The sequence below is a fragment of the Arachis ipaensis genome, chromosome B3 (assembly GCF_059453495.1).
Source record: "Arachis ipaensis isolate K30076 ecotype BB chromosome B3, ASM5945349v1, whole genome shotgun sequence".
In the NCBI taxonomy this organism is placed as follows: Eukaryota; Viridiplantae; Streptophyta; class Magnoliopsida; order Fabales; family Fabaceae; genus Arachis; species Arachis ipaensis.
The window spans coordinates 63,247,276-63,266,738 of record NC_142438.1 but is presented as its reverse complement, the minus strand read 5'-3'; the positions used below and the strand labels follow the sequence as shown (position 1 = coordinate 63,266,738).

At 38.6% G+C, this 19,463-nt stretch overlaps 1 non-coding gene across 1 annotated transcript; it reads right to left on the bottom strand.

The window, feature by feature from the left end:
* Positions 1-17,591: 17,591 nt before the first annotated feature.
* LOC148570889 (small nucleolar RNA R71) lies at positions 17,592-17,699 on the bottom strand. Its single transcript, XR_015908227.1, has one exon. It is a non-coding gene; the product is annotated as a small nucleolar RNA R71 (small nucleolar RNA).
* Positions 17,700-19,463: the final 1,764 nt, after the last annotated feature.

The window sequence follows — 19,463 nt, the reverse complement described above, 5'->3', positions numbered from 1 at the left end:
GGATAACCAGGGCAGTTGGGATAGGTATTTGCCATTGGTCGAGTTCGTCTACAACAACAGTTACCAACAAAGTATCGGGATGGCACCATATGAAGCTCTCTACGGAAGGAGATGTCAGACACCATTGTGTTGGAATGATGACGGAGAAGCTAATGTCTTAGGTCCAGACTTAGTGGAAGAAACTACTGAGAAGATAAAGGGGATTCGCCAGAAGATCCAGACCACACAGAGCCGTCAAAAGAGCTATGCCGATAATAGACGTAGACCCTTAGAGTTTAGTGACGGAAACCGTGTCTTTCTTAAAGTAACCCCGACTACTGGAATATGTAGAGCCCTTAAGACTAAAAAGCTTAACCCACGATACATAGAACCTTTCCAAATACTTAAAAGAGTCGGTCTAGAAGTTCATCAAATAGTCCTTCCTCCTTATTTATCAAACCTTCATGATGTTTTTCATGTCTCGCAACTTAAAAAAAAATATGTTCCCGATGAGAGTCACGTTTTACAACCAGATACAGTACAGTTACGAAATGATTTGACATATCAAGCATCACCAGTTCAGATAGTAGAAAGAAGTGATAAGCAGCTAAGAGGCAAAGTTGTTCGCTTAGTCAAAGTAGCTTGGGAACTAAGAGGAGAAGAAGAGCACACTTGGGAACTGGAAGATAAGATGAAAGCTAATTACCCACATCTATTCCTAGGTAACTGAAATTTTGAGGGCAAAATTTTCTTTTAGGGGGGTAGAATGTAACAACCCTGATTTTCGAGTACATGAGATCTTTTCTGAAAGTACGGGTTTCTCCAGAAGATCAGTAAAGGGAACACCTCTGTTATATCATCAAGCATCTCAATCCTTATTATCATTATGTCATCCTTATGTTAGAAACTCCTTTGAGGCAAACTCGATAATACAATCGCGAAGAACCTAGTTTTTGAACCGTATCGGTTGGCAGTTTTGATTCTGATTTTCGTAAATAGTCTCTGTTTGACGAACGGGACTCGATTCATGAGAGGAGAGAGATAATAGTATAATATTATCATTATATTAGTATTAGAAAATGCTTGAATGACATTATAAGGTTACCTGGTCAGTTTTAGTTAAAAACAGAAAATCGGTTTAACCGGGTTTACGGTTTACTAGTGCAGCTTAGCACCAGCACTCTCTGATGACTTTAGCAATGCTAAGGCATCATTATACATGTTCTATTCTCATAATAAATATGTTACTAGTTTCATTTATGCTAGTAGCTCAGAAAATAATTTTTAGAGATGTTTTTAAGAGTATTCCGATACACCTAGTTTTAGTAGTTGTACACCAGAGATATTTTAATATTATTTTAATCAACCTCCAAGCCAACCAATCAAAACTCACCTTACACCCCCAAGACCACCAAGACTGTCTCATTTCATCATTTTGGCCGAAAATAACAAGAGAGAAAAGAGAGAAACTTTCATGAACACTTAATCTTCAAAGCTTGATTTCTTCTGAACTAAAACTCAAATCAAAACTCCGATTTCACCAAAATGATCCTCTCTTTTTCCTCTACATAACCATATAACATATCAAGGCTGGAAATAAGGTGAGATGGCTGTCTCCCTCCCATTTCAATTCGGTTTTCAAGGAAAACCATGCAAAATATGTGTTTTCTTGATGTTCTTCCTTAGGAATCATGCTTAACTTGACTTGAGGGCCAAGAAATGTGAATTTTCAGCAAGTCTAAGGTGAGATATCTCTTCCTAACATACTGAGTGAGATTTGGTCAGTTGAGAGTTTTTGGATTTAAAGTTGTTCTTGATGTGATTTAGGAGGAAAAAGTGCTTCAGGACCACCTGAAAGTTTAACCGGATTTGGAGCAGCAAATCAAGGTAGGGTGCCACGAAATTAATCTTGATTATTTGTGTTTGAGATGTGTGAATGTTCTATTATTTGGCTGTGCTAAAAATTGGTTGCATATATGATTGATTCTTGGTGAAAATTTGGTGAATTTTTGATGAAATTTGATGAAATTCAAGCTTTAAAGTTCATGTTCTTGGGCAGCTGGAAATACAAAACCCTAAGCTTAAATTGAGGTTCAATTTGTGTTGAAATCATGTAGAAAAGATGGGGTTTTAGTGGCTTCTAATTTATTATGAATTATAGTAAAAATCGGTTGCTGAAAAGACTGAAAAACGGGTAAAAACAGAGAAAGAATCTGAAGAATTTATGAAGAACATGAAGAACACTTTGAGTGTGGTGAAGAACAATGAAGAACACCTTTTTGATTCATAAAAGGGCAAGGAAGTAAAATTTTTGGTGTTTAAGGGGTTATATGGTAATTTCTGGAAGTTAGGATGGTAAAAGTAGAAATATTAAAAGTTACGGGTGGTAAAAAGTGAATTTTAAAGGTTAAAGGTTAAAGTAAAGTTAATTTTCGAAAATATATTAATAAAATAATAAATAATAATAAAATATTAAATAATAATATTTAATTAAAAATAATATTTTAATAAAAATAATAAAATAATGCGAAAAAGGCAGTTTTCTGTAAAAGCTTTAGAAAGACAACTTTAAGCGCAGAATCTCATAATTACCCTCATAAAACACTTAGGGAGTGGTAAAAACATATTAGTGAGGCAAAGATAAATAAAAGATAAAAAGTTGAAGAAAAGATAAAAATCGAAGAAAAAGTCTGTAAAGTTTTAACAACAGAGAAACAGACAGAGACTAGTGAACGAATTAGGGCAACATAGTTAGTTCTTGATTTGCGAATAGGGTTAGGTATTATATGAAAAGTTAAACTGTTTCAGTAAAGACTTAATGAACCTATACTCGGGACAGACTAACTATTCATACCGAAATTTACATAAGCTTTAAATACATACGTTAAACAGAGAAATCAGAGCAGAGTAAAGAAACACAGAGAACAGAGTAACCAGAGCAGAATAAAGGGATACAGAGAAAAGAGTAATCAGAGCAAAGTAAAAAGACAAAGAGGAAAGATTAATGTGATAATGAGAATGATTATGTGATGATTTGTTGCTTGAGGCAACCCAAGAGATGTGTTTATTCATTTGTTGCGTTAAGGCAACTCCAGATATACTTGTATGATCATCTGCTGCAGTGAGGCAGTCAGATAGATAATGGTGTGATCACTGAGAACGCTTTCCTACGGTACAGATCCATATTTTATTTCTGTAAGGCAGAGGGGTTATTTCCTGCTACAGAAGTACCGTGACCACCTGTTCCATTTCTGTAGTGGCAGAAGGGTTATTTCCTGTATACAGAAGGTGTGTCGGCGTACATCCCTGCAGTGGCAGATGTGTTATTTCCTGCGTGCAGTGGACCCTGTGGTGGCAGAGGGGTTATTTCCTGTACACAGGGGTATAGCCAACAGGAAAGCCATATCCGGCTAGTAATGCTGGGTTACGTCGGGAGCGGGTAGAAACCGACAAATGAGCTCATTACCTGCACTAGGGCTAGACATGCATCATACTTGGTTACGCATTTCCTTTGTTATGTTTGTGGTATGAATGTATGCTTTCCTTGTTTGTATTCCATTTTCTGCACTTGTGATATTTTCTTGTGTTCTTATGTTTGTGTTCTGGTATAGGTTTTCTCTATCTTCTCTACTTATCTGTGTTTTCTAATTACTGCTTCCTTGTATTCTGCTAATAGTCTTCTAAACGACATAGAATTAATGAACGTAAATAATAACCCCGACCCTACTAAGAACTCCCCAGTTCTTACCCCTTCTCTCTCCCTTCCCCCTTCAGATGGAAGTAAAGAGTACCTTACCATAGTTCGCTGATGACCGTTCGCAAGAAGAGGATTCTGCTCTAGATAGTCTTCTGAGTCTAGGGTGAATATCGTCCTCTGATTATATGTAAATACTGTGAGACCAGCCAACGACTGCACCCTTTCGCATGCGCACTTTAACCTAAATCCTGTGTACGAGATTCCTATTTTGTGGATACTTCATGAGGTACCAGAGAGACGTCCTGTGGAAAAGTCTGATCGTGCAGAGGAGTAGCAGATGATGTTCTATCTTTTGATGACGTTCCACCTGACTTGAGTTGTGAAGACTTAGAACGTACTTTCCCTCGCTTTAGTAGTTTAGAGGGACTAGGTGAGTATAGAGTCTAGGCTAGCCTAGGTGCCAGCTTAGGGACCTTTGAACAGGTCAGGACCTGGGATGTTGTATGTATGTATATGTATATAGTTATTATCTAGCTATACCTAGGGGTGTTCTAACTAAAGGTATATACTCTAATAAAGGCTGGATAACTGAATGTTGCTAGCTACTTGTGATGTATTTATGTGTGGTTGCTTATAACTGTTTTATCTGTTATCAGCTGTGAGTTGATTATGAATGATTTCGTCTATTGATCCAAATGTTTTCAAAAAAAAAAGTACCTCGCTAACTAACTACGCTTTTAACAACGAATTAGGCTCATATAATAAATAATAGATAATAATTAGGATGACAAATTGGTAGCACTCAGTTTCTGGTATGTCCTAGGCGTACTGAAAATTGGGTCGTTACACCACGCGTACGCATGACATGGGGATTTTGCGTACGCAAAACTCTCATACGCGACCAGTCAATTCTGCCTGGTCCATATGCGTATGGGAAATTGAGCAATGCGTACGTGTGACCTACGCGTACGCGTTACCCTATTTTCAGCAAATATGATTTCTGTGTTTTTAAACTTGAATTTCCAAATTCTAAGCCTCCATTTTCATTCTTTAAGATCTAAATCATAATAGAATGCCTAGTAATTAAGAAGATGCTATGAAAGGGGATAACTTGTGGATGAAGAAAAGGAAACTATTGAGGAATTATGACTAATGATGATTGTATGAGTTGTTGAGGATGATAGTGGAAGCGCTGTGTATGATATGAGCTGAACGACTGTATGTGATAATGAATTATCGCTAGTTATGAATTTTGATTATAAGCCGGATGGCTGAGATAATATTGATTTATGGCTGATAATGAATGCATATTGATGCACCACTATTTCGTGGTATATTTTTATGCTGAATTGAGTGGATTTTATCCATTATTCTCACACTTATGCATATAAATTGCATGTTTTATATTTTCCTTCTTAATTCTGTGCTTTGATTAAAAACATGTTTCTTTGGCCTTAAATTACTAATTTTTAATCCTCTCTTATTACCATTCGATGCCATGACATGTATGTTAAGTGTTTTCAGGGTTTACAGGGTAAGAATGGCTTAGGATGGAAAAGAAGTAGGCAAAAGTGGAACGAACACAAGAACATAAAGTTTGGAGAAGCTGGCATCGACGCGTACGCGTGGACGATGCGTGCGCGTGAATTGGCGCATCTTAGAGTGACGCGCATGCGTGACTGATGCGTACGTGTGGATGACGCGTACGCGTAATAAGAGATTTCGTTCAGCGACGCGTACGCGTGGCTGACTCGTACGCTTGAGGAGCATCACGTGCTGCATTAAACAGAAGACGCTGGGGGCGATTTTTGGGCTCCTTTTGGCCCAGTTCCAAGCCCGAAAATACTGCTTAGAGGCTACAGAGTGGAGCTGGAAGGGGGCATTCACTCATTCACACTTCATTCACACATTAGTTAGGTTTAGATGTAGTTTTCTAGAGAGAGAGGATCAATCTTACTTTAATTTAGTTTTCTCTTACCTTTATTTGTTCTAGCACATTAGTTCATCTTCTTCTCTTGTTATTTTCCCTTTTTGCCATTTTTATGTTTTTGAGCTCTTGTTACATTTGATTTCTTTTAATGCAATCTATGTTTTTCCATGTTTATTGCTACTCTCTTTACTTGTTAGTCATTGATGTTTGCAATTGGTTATTTGGATTTAATGTTCCTTGTTAGTTTTCTATGCTTTTATCTTATGCCTTCCAAGTGTTTGATAAAATGCTTGGTTGGATTTTGAATTAGATTTTTGTATTCTTAACTTGGATTGATCAATTAGAGACTCTTGAATTATCAAAGCCTCTTATTGGTTGGTGATTGAGACTTGCTGGTTGGCTTGAGCTTCACTAACTCTATTCTTTAATTAGGACTTGTGAAATCTAGTTGAATTGCTCACTTGACTTACCTTCAATTGTTAGAGGTTAACTAAGTGAGAGCAAAAGGAAATTACCATCACAAGTGACTATGATAATGGGGATAGGAATTCCAATTATCAATCCTTGCTAGGACTTTTCTTAGTTGTTATTTTATTTCCTTGTTATTTACATTCCTTGTTCCTTATTTCAAAAACCCAAAATTATACAATCTCATAACCAATAATAACCATACTTCCCTACAATTCTTTGAGAGACGACCCGATGTTTAAATACTTCAGTTTATTTTTATTGGGTTTGCTTTAATGACAAACAAATTAAAATTTGATTGAGGTTTAATTGTCGGTTTAGACTATACTTGCAACGCGACATTTTTGTGAAAATCTTTACCGATATTTTCCCTCCGTCAAATTTTTGGCGCCGTTGCCGGGGAGTTGCAATTGTGTGCCTTATTATTAGTTATTATGAATAATGTGAATAAATTTGCTTTTTTGCTTCTTTGTTAATTGTTTCTAGTTTTAGGAGTTTATTTTCATTATTTCTTATTAGTTTTTGTTTTTATTTTCACTTGTTATTATGAATTCTCACCCCTTTGGCTATGAGTTTGGTTCCAATTATATTGTAGGGAATGAAACCTACAATGAAAACATGCATCAAGGTTGGGACAATCAAAGGTGGGAGGAGCCTCAAGCTTATGGACAATCCTCTTGGCAACAACCTCCACCAACTTAACATGTGCAAGAACCATTCCAAGGTACGTACCGAGACAATAGATATGGTGGACCCCTTGTAGTTACCAGCAAGTCCCATCATATACCTATGAACCCCCTCCTCAACATAGCTTTGAACCACCATACTCACAAGCTACCTACAACCAAACACTTCCATATGATCCTAACCCTTATCCACCATACCAACTACCTTATGAGCCATATGAACCATACATAGAGCCACCCCAATTCCATCCCAACTACTCCCAAGAACCACCACCTCAATATACACCACCTCCAATGTATGAAAATTATCAACCACAAGATGAATTTTCTTTTTCACCACAACCCTCCATAGGGGAATGTCTATATCCATCAACCTAAGAGCCATATGATCCTAATCATGTTAGCCAAGCGAAACAAGAATCAAGGAATCATCTCAAGAAAACACTGGATCAACTTCAAGCAACCATTCATCAAATGGAGCGAGAGAAAAGCCGAAAAGCACACGAAGATCGGCTAACATATCTCAACTTGAGAACAAAGGATTGAAGTGTGTTGTGCAACAAATGGAAAAGATGGAGAGTGTTGAACCTCTACATCCGTATCATTATGAACCACCCTCTTATCATAAACCTTTCCTCCCAAGTAATGAACCTTCATATCCACCCTAATCTCCAATGGATGACACTCTAAGTGTTCTTCTTTAAGAGCAAAGAGAGATGCAAAGGACAACACTAGAGTTTGTAGCTACCTTGACCGAGGTAGTAGGTAATTTTGCCTCTCTGTGCTTCAACACTCAAAGTACTCCCATGGCTACATATGGAGAATCAATAGAAGAGCGTAGCATGAAGGAGACACTAGAAACTCGGGTGAAAAGTGAGGAATGTGGCTTTGTATTGGAACAATTGAAGAAAGTTGTACTTGTTGAAGAGGAAGAAGTGGTTGAAGACTTAGGAGACTCTGAACCTCCATGGGAATCTAGAATTGTAGAGTATTCCTCCAAGAAGCTTGAAATTGATGTTGAGAAGGCTAGTGCACAATCTCCAAGGTATATTCCCTATGAAGAATTGGACGGAATAGATTAAGAAGCAAGCTCCCTTGGTGATGAAATTGAAGAACCTTCTCCCGATGAAATTGAAAGCAACATTGAGGTAGATTTCTCTCAACCTCATGGTTATGATGTGAGTGACGGAGAAAGAGTTTGATGAACTTGGTGAGAAAGAGCTTGAATGTGAAGAATCTTTTCAAAAGGTAGAAGTCCTTCGGAAAGGTTGGACGGGAGTTGAGTATGCTTTGTCAAGAACGTTGGAGACTTCTCTACCTAGGTTGCCATCTAATCCTTCATTTGAGTGGGTAAAACTTATCTCTATTTGCTTTACTATCCTACTTGAATATGGTATTCTTGAAAGCGATGGCCAACTTAGGAGGCTTTGTGGAATGAAGTGAAAGAGAAGGATGTTTAGTGGTTGGAGTTCCAAATCAAGGCTCATCAAGGTTGAGATTTCAAGAGCTAGATGCAAAGGTTGGACTAGTGATCAATTGGTTAGATCTAAGAGAAGAGTTTGGTACTTCATTGAGAATTTGGCTTGCTTGCCACCCGGTTGGAACAATGATGATCCACTTAAAGACGGGTGTAGAAACAAGATTTGGGACCCTCGCATACAAGAGGATCAACTTTGGGAGCTCAAAGCTTGTGTAGAACGTCATCAAGGCTTGGTTAATTCACTTGGAAATGTTGGAGCTTATTGGAAGTCCAAGCGTTGGTGGAAGTTTCAAGATGAGTTCAAGCACAAGTGATGCCAGGGCATCATAGGCTAGTTTCACTAGCCTTTTTGTTTGTTTTTGATAGGTTTTATGCACTTTCTTGAGTTATAAGTAAGCAATTGGGTTAGGAATTTATGTATGCCTATATTCATTCAACCATGAGTAATTTGATGCAATTTCATGATGATTTATGCCATGATTACTTGTATGCTAAGAATGATAAGAATTCTCATGATTTTAGCAAAGCTTTGATGCCTTCATTAGTTGATGATAGGTGACTGAAAGCATAGAGAAAGGTTGAAGAAGGAGCATGGAAAGGATGAAGAGGAAGCAACGTTGGTGGCCAGTTGGACCACTAACGTTGCCTCAAACGTTGGAAGAAAAACAGAGGACTTTTCTGCATGGTAGCTGATGCTCACGTTTTAGGTAGCGTTGGACACCCAACGTTGTGATAAAAACTTCAATTCTGGAGCTGAATGAATTTTGAGTGGCACGTGCGCGTCTATGATGCGTACGCATAAAAAAAGCAAATTTTGATATCTGCGCAGAAGAGTGCATCACGCGTACGCGTAAATGAGTATTTTTGACCTTTCTGCGCGGAAGCACACGGTACGCGTACGCGTCAAAACCGAACGTTGGAGGTCCAATGTTGCCTCAAATGCATCAATGTACGCGTAAGCATACAGTACGTGTGGTGCACGAAATTGTGATGTCCAGGCTCAAACAATCCCTGGCAACGTGAGCAACTTGGTACGCGTAATCGTGATTACACTTTAATAATGTAAAATTCACGGCTCTTTCTTTCCCTGGCGATGGCGCCAAGAACATGGTGCCAATACCATGGTTCACAACTTCGATACAACTAACCAGCAAGTGCACTGGGTCGTCCAAGTAATACCTTACGTGAGTAAGGGTCGAATCCCACGGAGATTGTTGGTATGAAGCAAGCTATGGTCACCTTGCAAATCTCAGTTAGGCAGATATAAATTGATAATGATGCTTTTGAATACTAAATAATAGAATAGGGATAGAGATACTTATGTAAATCATTGGTGAGAGTTTCAGATAAGCGTATGGAGATGCTTTTGTTCCTCTGAACCTCTGCTTTCTTGCTATCTTCATCCAATCAGTCTTACTCCTTTCCATGGCTGGCTTTATGCAAGGGCATCACCGTTGTCAGTGGCTACATCCCCTCCTCTCAGTGAATAATATGCTCACGCACCCTGTCACGGCACGGCTATTCATCTGTCGGTTCCCGATCATGCTGGAATAGGATTCACCCTCCTTTTGCGTCTGTCACTAACGCCCAGCACTCGCGAGTTTGAAGCTCGTCACAGTCATTCAATCATTGAATCCTACTCGAAATACCACAGACAAGGTTTAGACTTTTTGGATTCTCTTGAATGCCGCCATCATTCTAGCTTATGCCACGAAGATTCTGGTTAGGAGATCTAAGAGATATTCATTCTAGCTTATTTCATGTAGAACGGAAGTGTTTGTCAGGCACGTGTTCATAGGGGAGAATGGTGATGAGCGTCACACATAATCATCACCTTCATCATGTTCTTGGGTGCGAATGGATATCTTAGAAGCGAAATAAGATGAATTGAATAGAAAACAGTAGTACTTTGCATTAATCTTTGAGGAACAGCAGAGCTCCACACCTTAATCTATGGAGTGTAGAAACTCTACCGTTAAAAATACATAAGTGAAAGTCCAGGCATGGCCGAGAGGCCAGCCCTCTGATCTAAGAACCATACATCCAAAGATGGTTTACACTGATCAAAGATGCCTAATACAATAGTAAAAGGTCCTATTTATAATAAACTAGCTACTAGGGTTTACATGAGTAAGTAATTGATGCATAAATCCACTTTCTGGGCCCACTTGGTGTGTGTTTGGGCTGAGCTTGAGTGTTGTACGTGTAGAGGTCCTTCTTGGAGTTGAACGCCAACTTTTGTGCTAGTTTGGGCGTTCAACTCTGGTTTTGGCTCCTTTTCTGGCGCTGGACGCCAGGTTTGGGTAGAAAGCTGGTGTTGAACGCCAGTTTACGTCGTCTATTCTTGGTCAAAGTATGGACTATTATATATTGCTGGAAAGCCCTGGATGTCCACTTTCCAACGCAATTAGAAGCGCGCCATTTTGTGTTCTGTAGCTCCAGAAAATCCACTTTGAGTGCAGGGAGGTCAGAATCCAACAGCATCAACAGTCCTTCTTCAACCTCTGAATCTGATTTCTGCTCAAGTCCCTCAATTTCAGCCAGAAAATATCTGAAATCACAGAAAAACACACAAACTCATAGTAAAGTCCAGAAATGTGAATTTAACATAAAAACTAATGAAAACATCCCTAAAAGTAACTAGATCCTACTAAAAACATACTAAAAACATACTAATCCGGAAGGTCTAAACCTTGTCTGTGGTATTCCGAGTAGGATTCAATGATTGAATGACTGTGACGAGCTCCTAACTCGCGATTGCAGGGCGTTAGTGACAGACGCAAAAGGATAGTAAATCCTATTCCAGCATGATCGAGAACCGACAGATGAATAGTCGTGCCGTGACAGGGTGCGTGAGCATATTATTCACTGAGAGGATAAGATGAAGCCATTGACAAGGGTGATGCCTCCAGACGATTAGCCGTGCCGTGACAGAGCATTGGATCATTTTTCCGAGAGATGACCGAAAGTAGCCATTGACAGTGGTGATGTATCACATAAAGCCAGCCATGGAAAGGAGTAAGACTAACTGGATGAAGATAGCAGGAAAGCAGAGGTTCAGAGGAACGAAAAGCATCTCCATTCGCTTATCTGAAATTCTCACCAATGAATTACATAAGTATTGTAACACCCTACCATACAGAGACTTATGCTTAAGTCATAATTCAGAGATGGCAAGGTATTACGACCTCTAAAACAAAAATTTAGTACGTATAGTAGTATGAATGATTGATTATAACTAGGAGCCTTGTAGAAAAAAAAGGATAAACAAAAACCGCAACTCAAAGCGCAACACTCCGATCACTAACACAACGAGCAAAGGATAAGCTAACGCAAGATCATATATATAAAGAGTATCAAAAATAGGAATATCAAGACTCAAAATCCGGCTGCAAAGATAACCGGTTCGAGCATAGCAATATATACATATAATAAAATAAGGAAAACCCCAAGGAAAACCCAAAGGGACATAAATACCGAAAACCTAATCTCCAAAATCCCCTCTAGAAGGAGTCATCACAGTTTGTATTATTTAATGGAGATAAAAGTATCTAAACAAAATATATAAACCAAAACAGAGTCCCAAGAACAAAGGATCTTCGCTAATCCAGAAGTCTCCAGCATGCCTCAACGAGAAGCCTCGCGTCCTGCATCTGAAAACCACAAAATCCGCATGGGTAAGAACCAGAGGTCCCCAGCACGGTAACAGCTTCCACATATATAATACATAATAATAGAGGAAAGCCAAAGGCAATCCTAGAACTTCCTCCAGATAATATCAAAGCTTATAAACAAGCTAAACCATATAAGGGTATCTGACTAAAGATTCTTCAGTCTAACTAATACTTCCCTTTCCAATTCCTTCAAACCTCCCAACCACCAGCAGGAGTATATAATAGCAAACACAATTATATCAGACAAAGAATATACAAATAGGAGCAGTTAAGACATTTAGACAATTAGCAAGTAATATGCAGTCAAATAGGCAATCTCAAACAATTCACATAGTATGCATATGATGAATGCCTGTCCCTAGTGGCTGATGATATCATCTGTCGGTTATAGAGCCAACCCAACAAGTCCTGGTAGCTAACCATTGGACTGTCCCTCTGTCGCGCATCCCCAACTCGAGTTATACTCGTTATAAACTTGATCATAAACATGATCCATATCCATCACCCTCACTGGTGAATATTTCGGGGGCGAGCTCATCCGGGTCTTTCACAGTGCCCGGCCACACTTACGACATAGGGTCAACAGAGTCTCGAGCCTCCACCTGGAGCACGTGGTGGCTAGCCACTGCTTCCTCCCAGGGATCTCGTGCCTCTGATAGTGGAAGTGCAAATCTCAATTATCAATAATTCAGCATAAGCATGCATAAATTCTCATCCATGGATCAACATCCATATCAGCCATCCGGCTCACGGTTCAGTCCAGAACCAGCCAATATTCATATTATACACAGCCTTTCCGGCTCACGGTTAAATCCATAACCAGCCGTTTCATTAGCAATTACAGCCTTTCGGCCCATGGCTTAACAAGCACTTCCACCACCATCCTCCGCATCTCACATAATCATCTTGATCCTCATTGATCATTCATTTTTCCCTTGCTTCACTCGCAAGTTACCTCATTCACTAGCCCCTTTTTAATAGCTAGGCATGTCATAATGATTTAAGACATAAATGGTGAGATCGGAGGCTTAGAAGTATGAGATTTGGCTTTTAAAACTCAAAAATCAACTTTGGGATGAAAACAGGGCCACGCGTACGCGCACTCCACGCGCACGCGTGGATGGCCTCAAAAACTCATCGACGCGCAAGCGTCATGCACGCTAACGCGTGGATTAAAGATTTGCCAATCGACGCGCACGCGCCAACCACGCGTACGCGCAGGTGTTCTCGTGCCCCAGGCACAACACTAGCACAGTTCTGGCATAACTCTCTGGAAAATGGCTGGGCATTGGGTGCAGCACAATCGGCGCGCCCGCGCACATCACGCGCACGCGTGGATGGTGCTTTCTGGAAGATCGGCGCGTACGCGCCAGGTACGCCCACGCGCAAGGGGTCATTCTGCTAAAAATTTTCTAAGTTAAAAGCTGCAGAATCCACAGATTTAAACCCCAATCTTCCAACGGACATAACTTCCTCATTTTAAATCGTCTTTCACCCGTTCTTTGAACGGCATGGACATCCCGGATCCAATTTCATTTCTAAACAGATTTGGTACAAAACGGAGATCCGTAGTCCAAGTTATGTCCCGCCAAAGTGTGCCCAAAAACCATATTTTCATACAAAACCACAAAGTGCCAATTTCAAAACAAGCCATTTCCAACTCTTTTCAAAACCAATCAAAACATGCCAAGTTCATCCCGTTTCTTTGAAATCAATCAAAATATATCAAATTCAACATCAAGCCTCCTCAACTCACACATTGACACATTACCACAAATTACCAAAATCACTATCTCATCATTTTACCCCACTTCACCCAAGTGGCTCAAACTCAAACACATTGACATATTATATACTATTCCTCATGCCAATTCTCAACAACACCAATTCCAATAAATTATTATTGTACACAATCAACATCATACTCACCATCAACATGGTTCAACCCACAATTCAACCATAACCAGTCATCAAGTATATATATCACAACATGCATATTTCTCATACATCATACCACTAAGGCATTAATAATCATCATCACATATATGACCACATCATATATCTCAATCATTCAACAACATCAACAATTCAATGCCTATCTTAGGGCCTCTAGCCTAAGTATTTCCTACCACATTACATATTAGATACGGGAAACCGAAACCATACCTTAGCCGATTTTCCCAAGCTCCCCCGGAGCACTTCCAAACCACTTATCCACAAGCTCTCAAGGCCTCAACACCTCCAAGAACAGATTTTTCACCACCAAACCCTTTCTAAGCTTTTCAAAGTCACCAATCAAGCTCCAATACCCACACATACACAACCTAAGCCACAACCATCATACTCATACACAACATCTCAAAACCCAAACATCATAGAACAACAAAATCACACTAGGGTTGAGAATCTTACCACACCCAAGGTCCAAAGAGACAAGATTAACCTTCTCCTTCAAGAGAGTTGGGTCCTATAACATCAAAGAACCCAAAATCTCAACATTTTACCCATGAAACTCGAAAATAAGGGCTGGAATTTCGAACAGAAACACGTGGCTTACCTCAAGATTAGTTGTATGGGTTTTGTAGAGCTCTCCGCGGTGAACGCGTGGCCGCAAACGGAGCGGCAATCGGAGCTCTAGATCAAAAGTTATGGTGGTTTGAAGATCAAGTGAGAGATAGAGGTTTGAGAGAGTGTTCTTCCCCCATTTCCTCTCTTTTTCAGCGTGTTTGGTGTTGTGTGAGGAGAGAGAGAGTGCTGAAAACTAGGGTTTTGGTTTAGTTATGTTGGGCCAAGGGCCCACTTTGGGCCCAGTTGGACCGGTTTGGCCCGTTCGGTCCAATCTTGGTCCGATTTCCATAAAATTGGTACCGAAATTCTCGTCTCAATTTCCTCTATCATATTAAGCCATAAAAATATCATTTTAGGCTTTCTAGAATAAATTCTCATTTATGGGTTAATTAGCCCTTAATTAACCGGGCTTTACAAGTATCTCTATCCCTATTTTATTATATAATATTCGAAAACACCATTATCACTTTATATCTGCCTGACTGAGATTTACAAGGTGACCATAGCTTGCTTCATACCAACAATCTCCGTGGGATTCGACCCTTACTCACGTAAGGTATTACTTGGATGACCCAGTGCACTTGCTGGTTAGTTGTATCGAAGTTGTGACAATTATGAATTAAGATCAGAGCACCAAGCTCTGGAGCCATTACCAGGATTTGTTCGAGCCTGGAGATCACAATTTCGTGCATCAAGCTTTTGGCGCCGTTGCCGGGGATTGTTCGAGTTTGGACAACTGACGGTTCATCTTATTGCTCAGATTAGGTAATTTTCTTTTTGTTTTGTTTTCAAAAATTTTTCAAAAAGCTTTCAAAAATTTTTCTTTTGTTTTCGAAAAAAAAAATAAAATAAAATAAAATAATAAAAATAATGTTTTCAAAAATAAATTATTCTATGGCTTCAAGATTTTTAAGAATGAATTCTAGTGTTTCATGAAACATGTTGAATCCTATCTGGCTGTAAAGCCATACCCAAACTGCTTTGGGATTGGTATTCAACTAATCACTCCAGTCCATGTAATTATATGCTAAAGCTTGGCTGGCTATTAAGCCATGCCTGACCCTTTGATTGGAGCTTTAGAGCATAAGATTCCTGGAATTCATATTAAAAATTTTGGAATCCTTATTTTTCTTTTTCAAAATAATTTTTCAAAAAAATATAAAATAAAAATCCAAAAAAAATTTAGAAAATCACAAAAATAAAAAATATTTCATGTTTCTTGTTTGAGTCTTGAGTCATATCATAAGTTTGGTGTCAATTGCATGTGCATCTTGAATTTTTCGAAAATTTCATGCATTCATGGTGTTCTTCATGATCTTCAAGTTGTTCTTGGTAAGTCTTCTTATTTGATCTTGATGATTTTTTGTTTTGTGTCTTTTCATGTTTATCATATGCATTCTTGAATTCTTAGTGCGTAAGCATTAAAGAATTCTAAGTTTGGTATCTTGCATGTTTTCTTTGCATTAAAATTTTTTCAAAATTGTGTCTATGATGTTCATCTTGACATTCATGGTGTTCTTGGTGTTCATCTTGACATTCATAGCATTCTTGCATGCATTCATTGTTTTGATCTAAAAATTTCATGCATTGCATAATTTTCATGATTTCATAAAAATTTCAAAAAAAAAAAAATATCTTTCCCTTTTTCTCTCATCAAATTCAAAAATTTGAGTTGACTTTTTCAAAAGTTTTTAAAATCAAATTGTTTCTTATGAGTCAAATCAAATTTTCAATTTGAAAATCTTATCTTTTTCAAAATCTTTTTCAAAAATCAAATCTTTTTCAAAATTCTTAGTTATTTTCGAAAATTTCAAAAATATTTTTCAAAAATCTTTTTCTTATTTTTATATCAAATTTTCGAAAATAACATAATCAATTAATGTTTTGATTCAAAAATTTGAAGTTTGTTACTTGCTTGTTAAGAAAGATTCAAACTTTAAGTTCTAGAATCATACCTTGTGATTTCTTGTGAATCAAGTCATTAATTGAGATTTTAAAAATCAAATCTTTTTCAAAACTAATTTCTATCATATCTTTTCAAAAATATCTTCTCATCTTATCTTTTTCAAAAATTTGATTTTCAAAATATCTTTTCTAACTTCCTAACTTCTTATCTTTTCAAAATTGATTTTCAAAATTTGTTTCAACTAACTAACTAACTTTTTGTTTATTTCTTAACTTTTTCAAAACTACCTAACTAACTCTCTCTCTCTAATTTTCGAAAATATCTTCCCTCTTTTTCAAAAATTTCTTTTTTATTAACTAATTATTTTTATTTTTTATTTAAAAAAAAAATTTGAAAAAAATACTAACCTTTTTCAAAAACTATTTTCAAAAATCACTAACTCTTTTTCAAAAATTGTTTTCTAAAATTCACTTCCCCCTCTCATCTTCTTCTATTTGTTTATTGATATACTAACATCTTTCCTTCAACTCTCCAAAAATCCGAACCCCCTCTCTCTGAGTTCAGATTTTCTTCCCTTCTTTTCTTCTACTAACACAAGGATCCCTATACTGTGGTATAAAGGATCCATATTATTATTACTATTTTTTCTGTGCCATCTTCTTTGTCATATGAGCAGGAGCAAGGACAAGAACATTCTTGTTAAAGCAGATCCAGAACCTGAAAGGACTCTGAAGAAAAAAATTAAGAGAAGCTAAAATACAACAATCCAGAGATAACCTTTCAGAAATTTTCGAACAGGAAAAGGAGATGGCAGCCGAAAATAATAATAATATAAGGAAGATGCTTGGTGACTTCACTGCACCTAATTCCAATTTACATGGAAGAAGCATCTCCATTCCTACCATTGGAGCAAACAACTTTGAGCTGAAACCTCAATTAGTTTCTCTGATGCAGCAGAACTGCAAGTTTCATGGACTTCCATCTGAAGATCCCTTTCAGTTCTTAACTAAATTCTTGCAGATATGTGATACTATTAAGACTAATGGAGTAGATCCTGAAGTCTACAGGCTCATGCTTTTCCCTTTTGCTGTAAGAGACAGAGCTAGATTATGGTTGGATTCTCAACCCAAAGACAGCCTGAACTCTTGGGATAAGCTAGTCACGGCTTTCTTAGCCAAGTACTTTCCTCCTCAAAAGCTGAGCAAGCTTAGAGCTGATGTTCAAACCTTCAGACAGAAAGAAGGTGAATCCCTCTATGAAGCTTGGGAAAGATACAAACAGTTGATCAAAAAGTGTCCTTCTGACATGCTTTCAGAATGGACCATCCTGGATATATTCTATGATGGTTTATCTGAGCTATCAAAGATGTCACTGGACACTTCTGCAGGTGGATCCATTCACCTAAAGAAAACGCCTGCAGAAGCTCAAGAACTCATTGACATGGTTGCTAATAACCAGTTCATGTACACTTCTGAAAGGAATCCTGTGAGTAATGGGACGCCTATGAAGAAGGGAGTTCTTGAAGTTGATACTCTGAATGCCATATTGGCTCAGAATAAAATATTGACTCAGCAAGTCAATATGATTTCTCAGAGTCTGAATGGAATGCAAGCTGCATCCAACAGTACTCAAGAGGCTTCTCCTGAAGAAGAAGCTTATGATCCTGAGAACCCTGCAATAGCAAAGGTGAACTACTTAGGTGAACCTTATGGAAACACCTATAACTCATCATGGAGAAATCATCCAAATTTCTCATGGAAGGATCAAAAGCCTCAACAAGGCTTTAACAATGGTGGAAGAAACAGGTTTAACAACAGCAAGCCTTTTCCATCATCAACTCAGCAACAGACAGAGAACTCTGAACAAAATGCTTCTAATTTAGCAAATCTAGTCTCTGATCTATCTAAAGCCACTGTAAGTTTCATGAATGAAACAAGGTCTTCCATTAGAAATCTGGAAGCACAAGTGGGCTAGCTGAGTAAAAGGATCACTGAAATCCCTCCTAGTACTCTCCCAAGTAATACAGAAGAGAATCCAAAAGGAGAGTGCAAGGCCATTGACATAAGCGCCATGGCCGAACCTGTGAGGAGAGGAGAGGACGTGAATCCCAAGGAGGAAGACCTCCTGGGACGTCCAGTGGTCAATAAGGAGCTTCCCTCTGAGGAACCAAAGGACTCTGGGGCCCATCTAGAGACCATAGAGATCCCATTGAACCTCCTTATGCCCTTCATGAGCTCTGATGAGTATTCCTCTTCTGAAGAGAATGAGAATGTTACTGAAGAGCAAACTGCCAAGTTTCTTGGTGCAATCATGAAGCTAAATGCCAAATTATTTGGCATTGATACTTGGGAAGTTGAACCTCCCTTGTTCATCAATGAACTAAGTGATCTGGATCAACTGACATTGCCTCAGAAGAGACAGGATCCTGGAAAGTTCATAATACCCTGTACCATAGGCACCATGATCTTTAAGGCTCTGTGTGACCTTGGTTCAGGAATAAACCTCATGCCCCTCTCTGTAATAGAGAAACTGGGAATCTATGGGGTGCAAGCTGCTAAAATCTCATTAGAGATGGCAGACAGCTCTAGAAAACAGGCTTATGGACAAGTAGAGGACGTATTAGTAAAGGTTGAAGGCCTTTACATTCCTGCTGATTTCATAGTCCTGGATACTGGAAAGGAAGAGGATGAATCCATCATCCTAGGAAGACCTTTCCTGGCCACAGCAAGAGCTGTGATTAATGTTGACAGAGGTGAAATAATCCTTCAATGGAATGAGGACTCCCTTGTGTTTAAAACTCAAGGATCTCCCTCTGCAACCATGGAGAGGAAGCAGAAAAAGCTTCTCTCAAGGCAGAGTCAACCAGAGCCCCCACAGTCAAACTCTAAGTTTGGTGTTGGAGAGTCTCAACAAAGCTCTGCACATCTGTGAGGCTCCATGAGAGCCCACTGTCAAGCTATTGACATTAAAGAAGCGCTTGTTGGGAGGCAACCCAATGTTTATCTAATTCTTATTTTTATTATTTTTCATGTTTTCTTAGGTTCATGATCATGTGGAGTCACAAAATAAACAAAA